Here is a 19293-nt window from a genome sequence, read left to right on the forward strand (position 1 = left end):
GGGGACAGCCTGCTCCTGTGCCCTTAAGATTTCCGTCTCAAAGAGTGTCCCACCTTCCTGGACTCCTTCCCCCTTCAGGACTGCTTCCCAAACTACAGGCTAGTTTTCTAGAGAGGCCAAAGGCTGCCCTTCAGAAATCCAAGGCAGTTTATAACTCCTCTCCTTACTTCTCCAAGAATCAAAATCGTGATTACTATGACCCAAGCACCAGCCCTTCCCCATTCACAAACACAAGTTCCAGTGGGATGCCTTTCATGGTTGGCTCATTCACTGGGTGTGTCAGCTGCATATAGAACATTTTGTGTGCCTCTTCATCCTGGTTAGATGGTCTATAACAGGCTCCCTCCCTGATTTTGCCTTCTTGGCCTTCTCTCTGACTCCTACTCATAAACATTCAGCCCTATGGTCACCAGTCAAAACACAGGGCTACCCCACCACCCCTCTTTCTTTGCCTGTCACAGAATCACAGATTGGTTAAGGCTGGAAGGGATCACTGAATGTCATCTAGTCCAACCTCCCTGCTCAAGCAGGGTCCCCTAGAGCACCCTACTCAGAAATGTGTCCAGACAACTTCTGAGTACCTCCAGTGAGGGAGACTCCACAGCCTCTATGGGCAACCTGTTCCAATGCTTGGTCACCTGCACAGTGAAGCAGCTCATCCTCCTGTTCAGGTGGCACCTCCTGTGCATCAGGTTCCACCCGTTGCCTCTTGTCCCATTTCTCAACACCACCAGGCAGAGACTGGATCCATCCTTTTGACATCCTCCCTTCAGATATGCATAGACATCAATGAGGCCCTGTCTCAGTCTTCTCCAGGGCAAACAACTGTCCCTCCTGAAGAGTTTATAGCCATTCATTGCAGCACTTCAGGCCTGGTCTCAAAGAAAATTCTCATTTGACAAAGAGAGCAGAGCATGCTGTAAGGGCTCTTGATTCCTGCTGACTGTGACCCACCAGATAGCAGAGGAGGAGAGCTCCTCCACATCATCATGGTGAGCACTTGCACAGCAAAGGACAGCATGGGTCCCTCAGCTGAGGGACTGGCATAACTCTAAGTTTGGTAAAACAAATGTGTATTTTTCAAACACAGGACATTTCCTGTGTTGAAGCTGGTCTAGAAGAATTTCAGCAAACTCTGTGAGTGTGAGACATCTTTAGAGACCATTCAGTAGCACTCACATATCTCTTCAAGCTCTTTAATTTACTGCTTTCATCTAAATGCTTTAGCAAACCTGGAAATATTTCTCTATGTTGATAAATTTTGGCAGCTGTAATAATTAATGCCTGCAGAATAAAAGGTGTGTCTATAAAGTGCTGTATATTTTTGTGTAGGTAGCTGCACATAAATGCAACCACAGGCATTCGATAATCATAAAAAAAGTATGAATGCTGAGTTCAGATCCAATGTGCCTATTGATTAAAATGCCAATAACAGCTATGTATTGTAAAAATTAGGGACAGATTGCAAGACTATACATGGAGAACACAGGGAAAGGACTTGTTTAGATTATGTTATTATCCCTAGTGAAAGTAGTCCACATAATTGTTCTGTCAAGTAAGATTTTTACACTGCAAGTTAGAAAAGTGTGGGGGAACCTGTTAACCCCACTTATCTGACCTGTTCCTGTCAGAACTACCTTTAGTTGGAGCTTCAGAACGAACAAACCACATAAAATCTATACCCCCTTTCTAACATTATTATCCCCCCTGCTGGTTTAATTTATGTGTTTAATTTTGGTTTGCTGGGTGCAATATGGCTAATTGCTTGAGAGCTGTGCAACCTTACAAGTGAAATTTTGCTTTTATAATTTGTAGCACATCAAGTGTAATAATGTTCATTTAATTTCTGAAAAAGATAATTATGCTAATAGAATTATTTGAATAAAAATTCACACTCTATGCAGGATAATGTCCTCTACCTCTTAATTTATACTAATGTAGGTCTGTAAGGAATTTTTAATAATGTACTTCAACCCAGGGCTAGGAAGCGCTATACAGAAGCAAAGGACTGAGAGGTCTTAAATGGGACAAAAAGGCTTCAGAGGTCTTTGTAGCAAAAGCTGTCAGAAGTGATGCAGGTATTGAATTTGGATGGATGCTACAAGATGCAGTAAGCAGCCCTGGTCACGTGGGGGGATGTGGTCTTGCTATGTTTAGCTAACAAGTTAAAGTAAGGGAGGAAAAAAAGACACTGCAGGTCAGCATTTGCATTACACACAAGCAGGGCTTGCAAGGTGTAACCCTTTGTGCAGATAACCCATTGCCTCCCCAAAATGCCTGGCACCTAGGAAGGGCCAGCACTGTGTGAGACTGACCATGCAGAAGCTGGCACCCAAAATGACATGGCACTCAGCTTTATCCATCACCCTGGAGAGACAGCTGGATGGAAAGCACAGTGGCCGGAGAGGAACAGCACCTCCCTTAGTCCCAGGGAAATGCAATCTATTTTTAGAGCCATCCATTAGGCACCAGTTAGGCATGATGGCTTGGAACTGGCTCATAAGGCACCACACATACCGCTCTCTGATGCCCAGACATCCTCCATGCTGGACAAACTCTGTTTCAGCATTTGGGCGGTGACCTCAAGAGCACTGTTGACCAATAAGGAAGCTTTTAGGGCTGAGAAGGGTCATTCTGAGGCGGGGTTACCCGGGGGGGCTGCTAATCTGTAGCCCAGCACAAGCCAACATCTCATCTGACCATCAGCCTGAGAGATGCACATTCAGGCCATTCCATGCCCCCAAGCCACAGCTGAAGCATCCTGAGAGATGCCTTAGGGCCTTTGCTGTTCAAGGATGGACATCAATTTAATTTTCCTGGAGTCATTAGGATTGTTGCTGCATTGGGTGACTCTGCTTCCAGTGGGGAAGTCATGCCTTCAGCTAAGCTCTCTTTGCATACCGCCTTTAGGATCCCCATGCAAATGAGGTGTTAATGCAGCATAGTTTGCTGTATTTTATTTTGGATGAGATCAATTATCAGTGTGGCCAGGCTTAAAAACATGTGATCCCCATCTCTTCCTGGAGTAAACTTCCATCCCCTGGCTCTTGCATGTGTTGCTCAGTGAAAGGCTGGCCACTGGTGTCTGTCAACATTAAACCACACTAAAATCTCGTGCAGCAATATGCAGTTCTTGCTTTTAAAATGATGCTATTGGGGGTTTCCAATGTTGATTATTGCATTTGTAACAATTTCCTAGACTTGGAATGAGGAAACTATTGCAAATCCTCTGTGAATGGCTTAAACAGGGAAGCATGATAAATGAAAGTTTCTAAAGGTGGTGACTTTCATACTAGAGTAATATAAAATACTGTGATTAATGCCCAGACTGTCAGTTCATGTTTTCTCCCTGAATTATTTCAGGAGGGTTTTTTTACATGCCATTAGTATATTTACAGGTGATAAAAGAGCGGGTTTGGCAGTGTAAGGGTTTAAAAAAACTATTTATCTGTGGAAAGGGTGTCATTACAAGTGGCAAGTTTTGCACAACTCCTCTATGTTTCTTCCTCCAGCATTCTTGTCCTCCTTCTGCACCAAGTTAATCATTCACAGAAATGGTGATTTCAAGGTCACAAATAAGGAGGCACTTTTTGCAGCTTCTCCTTTTTGCTGGAAAAGAGGGGGGACTGAGGTCAAGACTATTCATTTCACAAATGCTGGCTGACATTAATATCTGAATGCATTCTTGATTTCCTCTGTTGGGTACGGGAAATAGCTTTAATATCTTGTATACCACAATGTGGTAGCTATTGCCTTTTAATGTTGATCCCTATAGACCATCAATCCCTAACTAGTGTGGCTACTTACTGAAACTGAGATGGTTTCACACTGATTTATAGGTAAAAGATTCCATGTCTCATGACTAATTCCTCAAGTTTTGTGGTTCCACTTAATTTTTTTAATTCCTTTGGCCATCAACCACCACTGATTTTTAGGTAGAACTCTTCACTGATTTGAATGTGGAGTACTTAAGAACATTACTGGATTTTATGGCATCATGTTTTTATGGAGCTGAGTTACTTAATGATGTCAGAACATTTGTTTTTGAGATTTTCTCTTTTTTTGGTTTTGTTTTCTTCTGATAGCTTTAAATATGAAGTGCCTTATAACTTGGGAAGAACAAGTTTGTATGAAATAAAAACGGCTATGGATCTTCACTGAAAATACATAGTGAGGCTATTTTTACTTTCATTGCTCAGTTTTGCAGAATAAACAGATTACAATAAACAGAATACAGAGAGATGATAACATTATTATTATTATTTATACAGCACCATAAATGTGCATTCTGCTTAACATACAAATAAAAGATATCTCAGGAGATCACTTCAAGTTCAACTCCAGCATAAAGCACAACTTTCTCCTGAACATTTCCTTTTTTTCACAGTTGTTAAGAACAAATGTTTCAGACTGGAGTGCATTAAAGTGAGGAACTGAAATCCTTACCTAAGCTCAAAAAGAAAGTGATTTGATCATACTGCTTAAATGTATAGGCCAAAACTCACCCTGTTATAAAAGTCCTCTTGACTGCAGGGAAGGCCAGAGCTGACCCTACATTCCCACCAAAGCTGCTGGAGTCCAAGAGTGCTCTGAACTTTTGAAAATCAAGATTTTTTATGTTTTTAAAGGTGGTGCCTCACTGTAGGTCATAACATGTCACAAAAATTATTGCAGCATATCAAACTGCATATTAATCACAGTGCTCACTTTCAACCAAAACCTTAGTCATTTAAAAAAATTTATTCTCTTATTTTTTAAAGGGAATAAACACTGAAGTGACTCAGGCCTAGAGACGCTCTATGAGTAAGGAAATCTTGGAGACTGAAGAGATTGAGAAACCCCAGTTGGAGCACTGATCCAGGTGATGAAAGAGGTGTTGTATAAGCTCACCTCCCAAGGTGTTGAGAGCATGTACATGCACTGTTGTTATCCATAGATATGAGCTGGGAGCCACAGGGGTGAAGAGAAAAGCTCACTCCAGAGAAACAAAATATTCCAAATGAACAGTTTTAAAGGAAAGTCACTGAAAATACTAACCGAGTAGCACAACAAATTAATTGAAAATACAGCATTAAAAATACTAATTAAAATAAGTGCCTATATAGTATAGTGTTTACAGATTTCAGAGGGAGGAAAGAATGTTTGCTGGAAAACTCTGTAATTTTGCAAGGCAATAAGAGACACTGGCAGGTGCCAAGTCCCCTAGGGATAACTTGTGGCCAAGCTTCAGAAGTCAGGAAGGAACATGGATTTCAGTGTATCTGCAACTAGGATCTTTGGCAGGATGCAACGCTTTGTGTGCCAAAGGGACACCTCTTCAGAACAAATTCTTTCTTTTAGAACTTAATTGTTAATGTAAAACCCCATTAATACAATTGTGGCAAGAAGATTTATCTAACTTTAATGCCTTGACAAACTGGGTAGTACTTCTAAATAGCCTTTTTTAACACCTGTGAAAATTCACCCAGTCAAAAAAAAAAACCAAACAACTTCCATCCCTTTGAGCAAATGAATTGTGCTGCTGTTGGGGCACTGAACATTTATGCAATGAGAAATAGTGTCCCAGTAAGAATACCACTCTAATCATGCAGCTTTTCATCATGACACAAAGATAAACTCAATTCAAAACATTTCCCCCAAATACAAATATTCAGAGCAGTTTCCCAGAGCCATCTTCATCTGTTGTCCCTGTTTTCTCACACAGATCTCACAGGAATGCTGAGGTTGGAATTTTGTAGCTCCCCTAAACATGAGATAATGCTATTCTTTCTAATCATCACTGTCAATTAGCTAAAAATTCCTGAAGTGCCAGCTAAGCAGTGACGCAGAATAGACTTCAATATATTCTAAATCTGTACCAGAGAACAGGAGTACTACATTTTTCTCTGTGCAAGAGTTTGTTTTGAGCATGTGCACCCTCCATGTCCTGAACTCTTCATAAACTGCAGAAGTAAACAGAGAGTGCTGCATTACAGTGTTGAAAACGTCCTCCAGACACTGTGCTTGTCTTTAAGTCATGGACAAAATTGATTTACGAAGTCTGTATTGAATACTTTATTTTCAGTAAGAACTTGTGGAAGCCTATTTTTTAAGAAATGGAAGGAATAAAAGCAAAGTCCCTGCTTCCAACCAAGTAAGACCTGACACAATTTCAAGTAAATATGAATGGTAAAAAGATGTTCTAGCACTGCGTTATTGCCTCAAGTTGCAAAAGTTAGTAGAGTGGAAATGTGCATCATTCCAAATCTGAATGGATGAAAGGCCTTTGGTTCTCAAGGGTTTATCCATAACAATTCAGACCATGTTAGAGTTTGGGAATTTGTACTTTTCTATTAGTTTGACCCAGGGGTTAGGAAATAACTCTACTGGAAAAAATTCTGGACTCCTGTGAATTTAGTAGAACTTTTGTAGTCAGCCATGTCTGGAGTGGGATTTTCCTGATTGTCCAAAACAACTGGAAGCAAATAGCACAGTGTGAAAGAAAGTTTTGTAAAACCAGGGAGAAAATTTCTCTTCCAAGGATCAGAAAACACAGAAGCCAATTCTGTTGAATTGAAGCCCATCTTTACAGTCCTTCCCAGTGTGATTAATTGATTTCAAATACCTTTTGAAACAAGGGATGGCATCCAAACAGAGGCTATCTGGTGTACCTGGGTGACATTTATTATTACAATCCAGTTTCTGAGGAAATGTTTTTGGACACAGTCCTTTTTCTGACCTGAAAAATAAGATCAGGAAGATATAAAGCAATTCCAATGAGGAAATAAATATTTACCTGTATATTTTATTTTAAAAGTCTCAATCAATAAATAGCCTCTAAACAAACAAACAGCCCCTAAAGCTGTTTAAAAGCCTAATACAAAATTTCTGTTTAAGATCTAAAGGAAATTCTCTCTTGTCTATGGAAAGGGGTTCGGCTAGTGTCTCAAGGTCTGTTCCAGATGTTTTTAAATCTGCATGTTTTAAATCTGCTTTACCTTGATAATCCTTCCCAAGACTATCCAAGAAGAGGTCCATCTGGGTGCTCTGAGAATTCAGAAATAAAAAAACTCTCCAAAGTGATCTTAGTGCTATCTTCAGCTACCTCTGGCCCTCATCCAGCAGAGCACTTAAATCTGTTCTTCTCTTTGAAATTGGCTTGGCAATGTCAACAGGGCTTCTCATATATTTGCAGTTAAATACCAGCATAAATGATTATTTAGATCTAACCCCTCTCTATCAAGGCTTGAAACACCCACAGTAGTCACTGTAAGGGAAGGCTTTGTTTCATATTTCTGTTGATGATGTTAACATGTTACTTTTCTCTTTCTACAGATTTGCTGGACTTGCCACACACTGCTCTGGTTCAGGCTCCAAAGCTGCTTTGGCCCAAATTTATCCCTCTCAATCTAAACATCCCCACTCAACCCCTTCCATCACCTTCTCGGTACCCACATGTATTTACTGCAGTGGCCTGTGTCCATTGCTGGGGAGTGCTGACCTTCAGTAAAGCCAGCAATGGCTTTTACTAATTAAAGAGCAACTCACCCTCTCTGGCTTTACCCTTCGATTTCTCCTAGAAATCCTTTTCTCCTTAATAGAAAAACATCTAGATGATGGAACAAAGCATGGTCGTCTGGTGACCCTTGATTGCCTAGAAATCTAATGGCTGTCTTGCAAGCTGGGGATCCACCTTTCCTTTTTTTTCCCCTTAGAACTTTGTAAAAGCTAATTGGAAAGCAATCACAGCCCAACACTTAATAGACTTTCACATTTCAATAGCAAACATTTTTTTCTGTGTTCAAGAGCACACTGCGCAATTTGCTCCCTTTCTTAGAAGGTAGGTAGTTTGATCTTGGCTAGGGAAGAAGGCTACAGTATATCACTTTTATTACCTTCTTTATATGAGAATAAATGTTTTATAAAAGTTCTGAAAATAATTTCTTATGTCAGGGAGGGAGAAACTTAGTTCTAGTACTCAAAATGCTTTAATTAGTTTTCCTTGAGTCTGTTTTCTTTGTTATCTCACTACAGCTGAATCAGTTTTATTACCCTGAAGAAATAATTTGCTCTTATTAAGACCAAGTACTCTGTTCAATAATTTAATATGTTACATTCATCTTTAACGTTAAAAGGCCTGAGACGAAGTTCACTGAAATCAATGGAAAGTCTGCTAGGGACACCAAAGGTCTTTGGATCCTTTTAAGGGGGTTTCAGTCTGAAGAAGCATCCATATTGTGGTTATTATGTGCAGCATATCTAGCTTGGATTATCAGAGGTGTAATTATGGTAGTCGAGGGCTCTGTGGGGCCAAATGGCAAGTATTTATGCAAGTCCTTGAGCAGGTGGAGCCTTTTTTAGTCTGAGTTCTTTGCTGCCATGGTTACACTACTACAAATACCTGCCCTTGTTAGCTTTAATTTAGCTTACTTATGGTTACAGAAGTTAAAGGCACTCCAGTATAGCCAAATTTACTCTCCCTAGAGGTTTCTTGTGTTATAGTGATTTCATCCCTTAAATCAGAGGTATATCGCTGTCTGGTTTTCCTTCATCACTGGGTGGATCTCACTACTGCTTGTCAGCAGTCACCCATAACAGACAGTCTTCTCTAGCAGTATTGTCATTTTCACTTACAATCTATTTTCTCCTTTCGTTACTTGAAAAGGTTTTGATACTCCTCCTTTTCTGATAGGTAATTTTTGTTCCCAGCCACCTGTGTTTCCCTTGTGAATCTGTTAATGGCAATAAATTAATCCCTAGATGCATTATAGCATGGTTGAGCACCATTGTATTGACAACTGAGCCAGAAAAGCCCTTCTAGCGCAGTTCCTTAGAGACTGAATATAAAAAGCCATTCTAGAACATCCTACACTCATATTAGGCAGTATAAAAATCATGTTGTGTGCTGGAAATATTATTCTCCTCCAAAGGACTGTGAAGCCTAATGTTTAACAAATGTATTTTGGAAGTGTCCAGTATGCTTGCTTATCAGTCTGAGAATCATGAGCATCTATTTTAATTTCAGGAGAAAAATGAAAATGTCACAATAAGCATCTTAAACATTTATTTAACAAGAGAGAAAGTCCCTTACCATTGTCATTGATATTCAAGAAGGTAAAATCTGATGTCTGTAAGTAATCTTACGTACTCAACTATAGTCTGTTTTTGTTATGGTCCTGTATGTCCAGTTGAAATTCCTTCACCATAACCTACTGGTACATTATGGACCAGATCCAAAGCTGGGTCAGATCAAGATTAATGGCTGAACTTGATCTTAGAAGCCTTTTCTATCCTAAATGATCCTATGATTCTAAGAAGGGGCAGCTTGATACATACAGTCTCTTCTGCCTTGTACACTATTTCAAAATCCAGTAAAAGTTCCTTAAGACAGGAAATTTTGTGTCCTTATTTTCCATTGCTTTAACTTTTATTTCTTTTTTTTTGAAGCTTGTGAGAACTTAGGGTAGACATAAATAATTTCGTCTAAGTTTTTTCACAAGTGTGAAAACCTTAAATTTTTAAGGTATGTCCTGAATCACGTGAGGGAGGCATAGAATACTCTGGCTACAAGTACTGGTATCTTGAACCCTGTAATTAATTTTCAAGTCATGGTGCTGGAACCCGTCCACCATCTGTGTCCTCGATGCATGGACTTCATGAGAAGTATTGCTACAACCTCTAAATGGGAGGAAAAATGAGGGAACAAATTGAACAGTTATTAAGAATGGAGCTATTTTCCTGATGAAACATGACTCATGCTGACAATGGATATTCAAAGTACTCTGCAGATTTAATAAGTAATGTTTCACTGGTGATAAGTGATGTTTGAGAATGATAAATTTTGAAGGGAAAGAAATTTTGCCCGAGTTTGTTCAGACACTTGTGTATCGTTTTTCTTGGGTACCTTTACCATGACATCTATCAGGAACCAATGCCTAGGCTTTGGGGACAGCTGAGCTTAATTTCTAAGCCTAATGTATGTATGCCCACATACACTGGAGTTTTGTTCCATACTCCTTGTACTTTCTTTTTTACTTCAGAACAAAAAGAATATATTGATATGCCTGAACTGATTAAGTGAATGACCCTGATACAACCAATTAATAATGTATATTCTCACTTATCTTGAAGGGGTTAAGGAAGACAACTCTTGGCAGGCAGATTTATCACACTCAAAATACCTGGTACAAAGACATGAGCTCAGAAGCCAAAGGAGGCACAGGCAGACTTTATGTCTTATTGCCTATTCTTCTTTGGGTGGTTCTGAAATATGATTCAAAAAAGCTCTTATCATGAGTGTATGTAGGTGGAGACAGGACTTACTATGCATTAATTATAATCTACTACAAGCCTATCAGAATGCTATTGCTGGACCAAAGAAAAATACCTCTTTAATGTAATCTTGATGGTGTACGAATCTATATCATAGTTCCTGATATATATGTAAGAACAAGTGTATTACAGTATAACTGTATTAAAGTAGCTTTTGAAAAACTTCTCAGCTTTTCTAGAGAGTTTTAAAAGCTAATATCAGTGCTAATATAATATAAAAGAAAGATTTCATTCTTGCTCTTTTTAAATGTGAAGTGCATGTTTGATATTCTTCATACAATACTGGTTTTTAATGAGGTAAAATCAGTACAAGGTGTCTGTTTCTTGACTGATAGAAAATCAGAAGAAGAAATTAGTATTGTGAGAGAATATTATTTGCTTCTCTTGGCACTATCTTTTTGTCTTCATAGCTGAACCCTTTATTATTTTCATCCTTGCTCTATTGAAATCTAGGGGCAGGGAATACTTGTGTAGCAGGATATACCTCCAAGCACACACAAGTGTACTGAAAAGCCTTATGTGTGAGCTCCTGCAGTGATTTTTTAAATCCTTAAGCTAATCTATTGTCCATCTCCTCTATACCCAATGCTCTGTTCTTCTTTTTCTCTGTTTTCAAGTTGGACAATTCTATTTTCCGCTTCACCGAAATGAGAGTCAAAAGCCTTTGATTTATACCCTCAGTTCTCTCATTTACAGATAGTACCATTACAGAGATTTTTCACTATCCATTCTGCTTTCAGGTAAGGTTAGAAGTGCTCTGGATCTTGACAACTATGCAGCAGCAATAGGCTCAGGAGAGCTGCAAGAATGAGTCATGTGTTCTCCAGTGGCAAGTGGGGGGGAAATTTGTATTCTCGAGCTATAAGAGGTGGTTTTCTTCTTTTTTATTTCAAAACAAGACTTATTCCCAGGTGTTCTAGCCAACTAAATTGATCAGCAAAGCCACCAGTTTTAGGTGAAGAAGAAAAGAAATATGTTTTGAAACTCAAACATATTTATCACCTACTTTCCAATACAAAGACAGCCACATTTCTCTCAGTGTTTCTCATAAGTTGCTTCTCTTCCCTTCACTCCCATGGCCTGCTAGAAGAAGGTGCTGTTACCTGGGGTTCCCAGAATAAAGTGGGTGCACCCCTTCACTCATGTACTCCTGTCCAGCCAACCTCTTCCAATATGTGGTCCCTGGAGGTGTAGAGTGCAAGCTGTCCTCTGACAGCTGTACTTCCACTATAAATATAATTGTACAGGCTTCTTATCCAAAGCCAAGAGCCCTTGGTGAACCAGCCTTTACTAGCAGTGGGCTGCAGAGTGTTTGCAGAAAGGGACAAGTGTCAGGTCATGCATATGTGGAGAAAATTTCAGAGAGGTACCCAAATCCTACTGAAAGTTGATAGGAGCTAAGCACTTAACAGACCCTTTCTGCTCCAGCATGCCTTGTCCTGAGATAGAGATGTATTACTCATGCAGGACTCAGTGCTTCTAAGGTGTGTTTTTTTCCTGTTAAAAATGAGAAAAAAGAAAGGAAGAACTCAATGACATTGCTTTCCACTGAGTCTAATCAGGTTCCTAGGCTATATTTTTTCCTAGCTAGAATTTTAAATGTATTTACTTAGAATATAAACTACAACAGAGAAGATCAAGAGGTTTTATTTCAATACTCTGACAACTCCTGATTTAAATTCATTGCACTGGTACATTTAAAAAATTAATTTTCCTGTATTTAAAAGGGTTAAAAAAACCTAGTAAAAGCGGCTTGGCTTTACAGATAATGATAGCATTTACCAGCTCCATGTGAGTGCCAGCATTAATGCTATGCTGAGGTATATGGTGAGAAGGAAAACAAAGTTTTTACTGCTTTTCTTACATGTTTTTTACAACCAACACTCAGCCAAACTGGGAATAGGATGGCAATGCTGCAGTCCTTTATGTCCTTCTTGCTGTATGACACCTCTGGTTAATGCAGCCTACCTCCAGCACACTGAATATATCAGCCTCTTTTAGACACAGCTGCCAGAACTAATGTCAGGAAGGCAAGCAGAAGACCAGGCATAGGCGTATCTTTAGGCTGGCAGTCAGAGAAAAGACTCTTTCTGGACTTTTTTTTTTGAGGACAATTTATTTTGTAGCATCACTATAGGGCAACAGGAAGGGTCAGAAGTTAAATGAGCAAGCAATTTGTTGACAACATGGGGAAAATGCTGCTAGTGGACTTTGAAGTGGGAAATGTTTCTTAAAAGCAGACACCAGATGGGAGTTGATCATTTTGATGCTAGCAGGACACAGAATAGACATATTGTCAATTACCTAAAAGACTGCACAATTTGTCAAATATGAGTTGGACAAGAAGTGAAAGAGAAGTTATCCATGTAGTGGAGTTCAATGAACAAGTTAGCCCAGCTGAATGAAAATCTCTAGCAAGAGATCTTACTTTAAAGCATATTTTTGATCCCAGATAAAAGATTACACGTAGCAGTGACGTTTTTTCTTAGTCTTGTTTTTAAGCTGGATTTCCCAATGAAACGTTGTTTAAACACTCAGATTGTCTACTTATTTTTTGGTATCATGCCTTGCCTTTTAAATCAACTGGCAGTTTTTGACAAAGGGACAGACGTCTCAGATCTGCTCGCTTCCTTCACAATTACTGCATACAGACAGTTTGATAGAGAGTCCCCTGCTAGTGTCTTGTTGCAGTATGAGCACAAACCTTATCAGGCACCAGTGAGTCTGTACTGATGCAGTGTGCCCTGAGAAACAAAGCCAGAGAAAGGCAGGTTTCATTCTTTGTGCTTCTTATGAAGTTTTATTTTTCCACAATCTGCTAAATTCAGTAGTCAGTTTATGCAAAAACACTATCATATTTATAAGAGGGCATACATTACAACTAATTCATTTTTATTATTATTATTAAAAATATTTGAAAACTTGTTATGGTACAGACTTCCATAGGCATCTAGGCAGCCAGGGAAGAAATGGTCTGGTTCATTTTCTACTTAAGTCAAACCCAGCATTTTGTTTGCCTAAAATACTGTACCACATCAGGCCATTTTAAATGATAATATATGAGAAGTACATGACAAGTGAGCTTGTAATATTGGCCATGAGCTATCAAAAAACTTGAGTCTATGTGGTTTTGACCAAAAAAAATCAGGGCAAATATCTCAGAAAAGCCTAACAGAAAAGAAATAAAGAGAGGAATCCTTAAACATTCGTGTATTCAGACGTGGAAGTGGGAAGAAATACGTACGAGGGAAAAAGGGGGATCATTTTGTTGTGTCTGACAGCCACACAATTAGAGATGCATAAACCAGCAAGCTGAGATATTAGTCAAAGATGTCAAACAGAACATCAATCTGACCTAGAGCCAGTACAAACAAACTAGTTTAGATAGCAGTAATGCTCAGCAAACAGAGCTCTGTGTCTGTGTGTGTGTCTGTGTGTGAGTGTGATACACTCAAGAAGTGCCAGATTGGGGTTAAACTGCAGGCCAGTTGTTTATAGTTTAGGAAATACTTAGCATAAGACCAACAAGAAGCCTGTGGGATTATCCATACAAGCACAATCCTTGAGGCATCACAAACATCTTTGCATAAAGAAAGACCAGCTGTCAGAAAGGAAGAATAATTTTCTCTAATATTTGAATTTATTAGCCATAAAGAAAGGCTGACAAGAAATGTGAGGCATGACCATGTACAACAGGAGGCAGAGGTCAAACAAATGCTGCATATTCTGAATTCCACAGAAAACACCCCTCCAGAGGACAGCAGTCACAAGCTTCAGGGACTGTACTGATTAAAATGAAAGAAGAAAATACAGAGACAGAAGCAGAAGCAGAGCAGAGAAACCCAACATATTCTGAGCTGGCTGCTATCAATCAAGTCAGTACATTGCCCCTTATCATCTGGAAATTCAGTTTTCCCTCAGCAGAGCTGACTACATGTACTTTCCCAGTCTACTGCGATGGAAAGTTCAATCATCTCCAGAAAGCAATTTGCAATCCCAAACAAATTATATAATTAAGAAATCACTTTCAGAGCACTGTTCTAAGTTGTTTGAGACACAGCCCTATTGAAATCTGTCTCTAGGCATCCTTTGGCTCTCAGTGAGGTTTTAAGGGGTTATTTAAAAATACAGATATTAGAGACAATGTGAATATGGCAAATACTCCACAATGTGTGTCCTAAGGCTACAAACCACCATGCTATTCTATCTACCAGAAAATAGTAAAAGAGCCATTAAACTCAGACCTCGCTGAAGTCAAATGAAAGAGAGGGAAAACTCGAACCCTCCAAATGTTGATGTGTTCAATGATGTGTTTCAATGAGTGAAATGACTGAATTTTGTACACTGTATATTTATGCACTAAAGCACACATCTAAAAAGAGAGGGAGGGAAAGAAGGAGAAAAGAACAGACTTGAGGTACAAAAAAAAATAGCTTACTCTGAGGATCTCAAAAGATGCAGTGACAAGATCCCGATATGCAGAGCTGAAGGAGCTCTTCAAAATCAGTGTGAGAAAACCACTTTCTACTCAAGACTATACTGCCCACAACTCTATGATGCATTTTCTCACACGCGTAGCCCAGACCCTGCAAACTGAGTTGGATATAGGGGGTGTGGGGCAAGGGCAGACTGACAGCCTGAGCACACCAGTGACTAGCAGGAGTTCACCCACCTGCCACTGGCAATATCCTCTGCCCAGGAGGCACTTCACATGAAAGCAAATGAGGTGTTAGCTGACTCAAGCAGTGCAGAGGTCACTGCTGATGAAAGACTAGTGAGCAGGGATTCAAAGGAGCAGCTTGACAGGAATGCGATGGCATGACAGGAGCCAAAGGAGTTGAGCATGCTGCCTGCATCTATTCCTGAAAAACAGAACAGAGGAAGGTGAAGAGGCTCAGCTGCTTTGCATATAACCTAAGGAAAGAGGACTCGGTGAAGGAGGACTGAAGATATCAAAGGAAGATTGTCCAAAAGTGATGACAGTGGCAATGTGCTTTCTGCTGAGCTTTGTCCCACCAGTTGCTGAGGTCATGCAGTCCAAGGGCTGTGCCCTGCAGCTGTGGGCCCACATAGCACCTCGAGTGCTGGCACAGGGGGCTCCAAGTATGTGCAACCACAACTCATCACATTATTGTGGGAAGGGAAACCACTGCTTGAACACACATGCTTTCTTGAAAGCAGGGGAAGCTGGTAGGTGAGAAAGAAGGGTAAGAACAAACTTTTGGGCACGCTTTAAAACAAGGCAGGGCTTAGGTCTGTTCAAAACTTTTCTGTCACTTTACTGACAGAAAACAGGATTTTCAGCTAGTTTATATATTCATGAAAAGAGCTGATTTCTGTAAAAAAGCTTCGTATTTTTAGGACGGGGATTAGGAGAAGATGAAATTTTTCATGCAACTGAAAAGACTACAAACACTTCCTGATTGCACTTAATGTTGTCTCAGTGTAAAGAGCTGCCAAAATTTTCCCTATCACCTCCATGACTGAGTACAGAAATGAACCACAAGCCAATGAAATCTATTTTAAACAAAGCCTTGTAGTCAGCAGTGCCAAAATACATCTTTATCTTTAAAATAATAAATAACATTGACAAAATTTGCAAAAATAGGAAAGATCTTTCTGTTATGGCCCAGTCCCGGGAAAATATGTGTCAAAATACCTGAATGACCTTTTGAAAATATTTTGTGCAAAAAAAATACGAAGCATGAAATTGAAATCATATCCTGATCCTTAGTTAGTGTCACTGAGTACAAATAAGAAACAAACTACTTGTTCTTAGGTCTGGAAAAGAATGAAGGCAATAAATATCAGATCCATTATTTCTCCTTTAACAAGCAGTGCAATATTTCAGCCAAGAAATCTCCAGCCACCCTCAATTGTTGCTAGCAGCCAAATCTAATCTAACGACTGGGGACATGGATGAAAGTGGGATACAATTTCTGTCTTATCCTGAAGTCTATATCAAGAATAGCTTTCACTTGATCCAGAAGAACAGTTTATGGCTCCAGGACTTGAATACCTTCCCTGTTGCTCACTTACATGCTTTGCTTGCAGGAAATCAGGTTCCCGCTGCCAATTATGTTCATCGTCATCACTCATCCACAGAGTCTTACTAATCTGACAGACTTTTATTACTCTGAGTGTCTGTTGCTACCCTGAGCTGGTGTTTAACCTCTTCTCTGCCAGGTCATGGCATGTGGTCAAAGACCATACACATCTCTAAGAATATGGAGGAGCAGAACACTGATGGGAGAATGGGCCAGCTGGAGATGCTTCTTCCCTTTTCCACCACGCTTTATGTCACGCCTGTCACAGTCGGTTCTGTATGTCCAGGTCTTTTTTCTCGAATAGCACCTTTAATTCCCTAAAGGGTATCTAAAAATACCTAAATACAGGATTGGTATAAACAGTCCAGTTCTGAAATGAAAAGGTCTGTTCATTACTTTGTTTCTCAGTTAGAGACAAAGCAGTAGAGGTTAACTGCTGTTGCTGTGCTAGGTAGCTCTCATACTGCCCAGCTCACACCTCTGTGCTAGAATAATGTTTTCTGAGTGTCCTGGGTTACAGTGTATTCTATGACCATCCTTGAGCTGTTGAAACCAGGTGGGGCAGTGTTTCCGTGCCTCCTCCCTCCGGACCACCTTCTCTTAATGAGCCCATTAATGCCTTGCCTCACGGCTCATCATCCTATTGTGAGATGCTCCACCCAGAAGCATTCCATCCTGGATATAATCTGAGATTCCGAATACTACAGACACCCTTTCCACTGGATTCCCAGAGGACAGGAGCTACACAGCCACCACTGGACCTTCTGAGGAAGAGCAGACCCTTTCTACAGGATCACCGCTCCAACAGAACCACATCCATCACTTCAGGAGGACTGCAGCCACCATCTTATTGGACTGCCACCGCCACCCTGACTAACAGGGTGTCAGGTTGTATCCTGACTGTCAGTTTGAACCAGTGTTTTCTGGCTTTAGTTTTTGATTTCCCTATTAAATTGTCATTCTGACTTGGTGCCTCCCACTGGTTTGTTTTCGAACTAGTACACTGAGGGGTCAAAAATAGCAGGCTTCTATAGGAAGACACTGCATTATGTATGGTTGGAGGCTGGCACTTGAGTCTTGGAGTTTGGCTCCTTTGAACTCCACTGTTGGCATCTCTTTTACTTTTAGACTTCCGTTTCTGATGGAAATGTCCAACATCTTAAATCAAGGTTGTATTTCGTCCTTTGCTGAAAGAAATAAAGTGGGGTTAGGAGGGAAGGCATTGTTCTTCCTTGTTTTGAATCACAGTGGAATAATGCTTCCAAGCAGCTGTTGCTTACTGGGCCTCCCAAATAACACTGTCAGCAGGACAAGGGGGCCCCAGGAAATAAGACACAAATATTCTCAGGTGCATGAAATAATTCTTTCATCTTTCTCAGCAGGTCTCAGAGGTGCTCTCTGTAAAAGACAAATATTGATTTCTATGTAGATGGATATCTGTGTAGACAGGTATCTGTGTAGGCACCCAAACCTTGCAGACAACTTTCATGAGGTATGAAATGTCTGTAATGTGTAATCCTCTTTCAGTTACTTCCCTTTTCCTATTCAGATTTTCCTAAAGATTTTTAGTTGGTTTATAATTTTTTAATTTGCCTCCCCTTGTGCTTAGATTTGCTAACCCCTTCTCAGGCCTGGCTAAGGTGGCTTTGGTTGTATTGCCATTGAGCATTAACATTCATAAGATTATTCAGATAAAAATTGTCTTCAGAGAAAGAGGCTGTTGCCATCTGATGGCTGTGACAATTTACAGGGAGGGAGCTCTTGCATGGGAGACAATTCCTTAAAAGAAAAGAAAAACACAGGAAAAGGGCATTGTAGTAACACAATGAGCAGAGCTGGTCCTTGTTCAGGAAAAAGAGTTAAACCAAAACTCTGTTAAGAATGAAGTTTGGTAGCTTTATTTTGGTATCTCTTCAGCTTTTGCTGCATGCTGGCATTCCTTGCAAAGAGAGAAATTTAAGTGAAAAGTCCTATTTTATCCTTTTCTGTTTGCAAAGGTCCAGGTATTGCCCTGTCCCCACAAAATGATATGAAAAGGAATCCAGCTCTGAGGCTTCCTACACACAATGAATCCATTTATCTGCCAGAATACAATGTTCGGAGTCCAGGCCCCAATTTCTATCTCTGAAATTTCCAGTTACTGAATTAAAGTGACAAGGTGTGTCTGGGTGATGATGCTTAGCTCATTATCTTAGGATCGTGAGACATCACATACACCCTTTTTTCCCCTTTAAGGCCTTCTGAAATTTTGATTCTCTTTCTTTCAAGTGCTTTGGATTTATTATCTAGAAAGTTAGCTTTTTTGGAAAAAAAAGTCACACTTTTTTTGCAGGGGTAGAAGATATATTTTCCTATGGCTATTTCCAGTGTGAAAACTGACAGTGGTTAATGGGGTAGCACCTTGATGGGTCTCATGTTTTGTCCCCCTCACTTTTTGCTGTTACTCTACCTTCAGGATTTCATTTGCATTGCACCCATTGGTCACAAGTCTATGGTCAATCCCGTGGAAGCCAGGGAAAAATAGCCCTTAAAAATCCAGTCTTGGATTCTTCCCACAGACTGTCCAGCTGTTCCTACCTGGATTTCTGTTCTCTATGTTGTTTTTCTGTACTTTTCATTTAGGGGTTAATATTTGCTTCTGTTTTGCTCTGATTTGCAGCAGATACCTGGATCTGTTCACTTACATTTGAATGAGAGAATCCTTTCTATCTAGAGTTATTCCCATTGCTGAGTGAACTGGAATCTACTCCCTGGGTACTTTCCTTTGCTTTGGTCATATAACAGTTAGTCACTGTATTTTACTCTGGCTGCCTCATTTCTGGGAGCTTGCTTCAGACTCCATTGAGTTTATTGCCTACACTGTGTCAAACTACAGTCCATTATTGTCGTCATTTTATTAAAATAGTCTCTAAGTGCACCAGATTCTGAACGCTTG

The 19293-nt window shown here is 39.9% G+C and overlaps 1 long non-coding RNA gene across 1 annotated transcript; it reads left to right on the plus strand.

Annotated features, from left to right (window-relative positions):
* The first annotated feature begins 4764 nt into the window (after positions 1-4764).
* LOC116439176 lies at positions 4765-15188 on the plus strand. Its single transcript, XR_004238092.1, has 2 exons — positions 4765-4861; positions 7315-15188. It is a non-coding gene; the product is annotated as an uncharacterized LOC116439176 (long non-coding RNA).
* The last annotated feature ends 4105 nt before the right edge of the window (positions 15189-19293 follow it).

The sequence above is a fragment of the Corvus moneduloides genome, chromosome 2, assembly GCF_009650955.1.
Source record: "Corvus moneduloides isolate bCorMon1 chromosome 2, bCorMon1.pri, whole genome shotgun sequence".
NCBI lineage: Eukaryota > Metazoa > Chordata > Aves > Passeriformes > Corvidae > Corvus > Corvus moneduloides.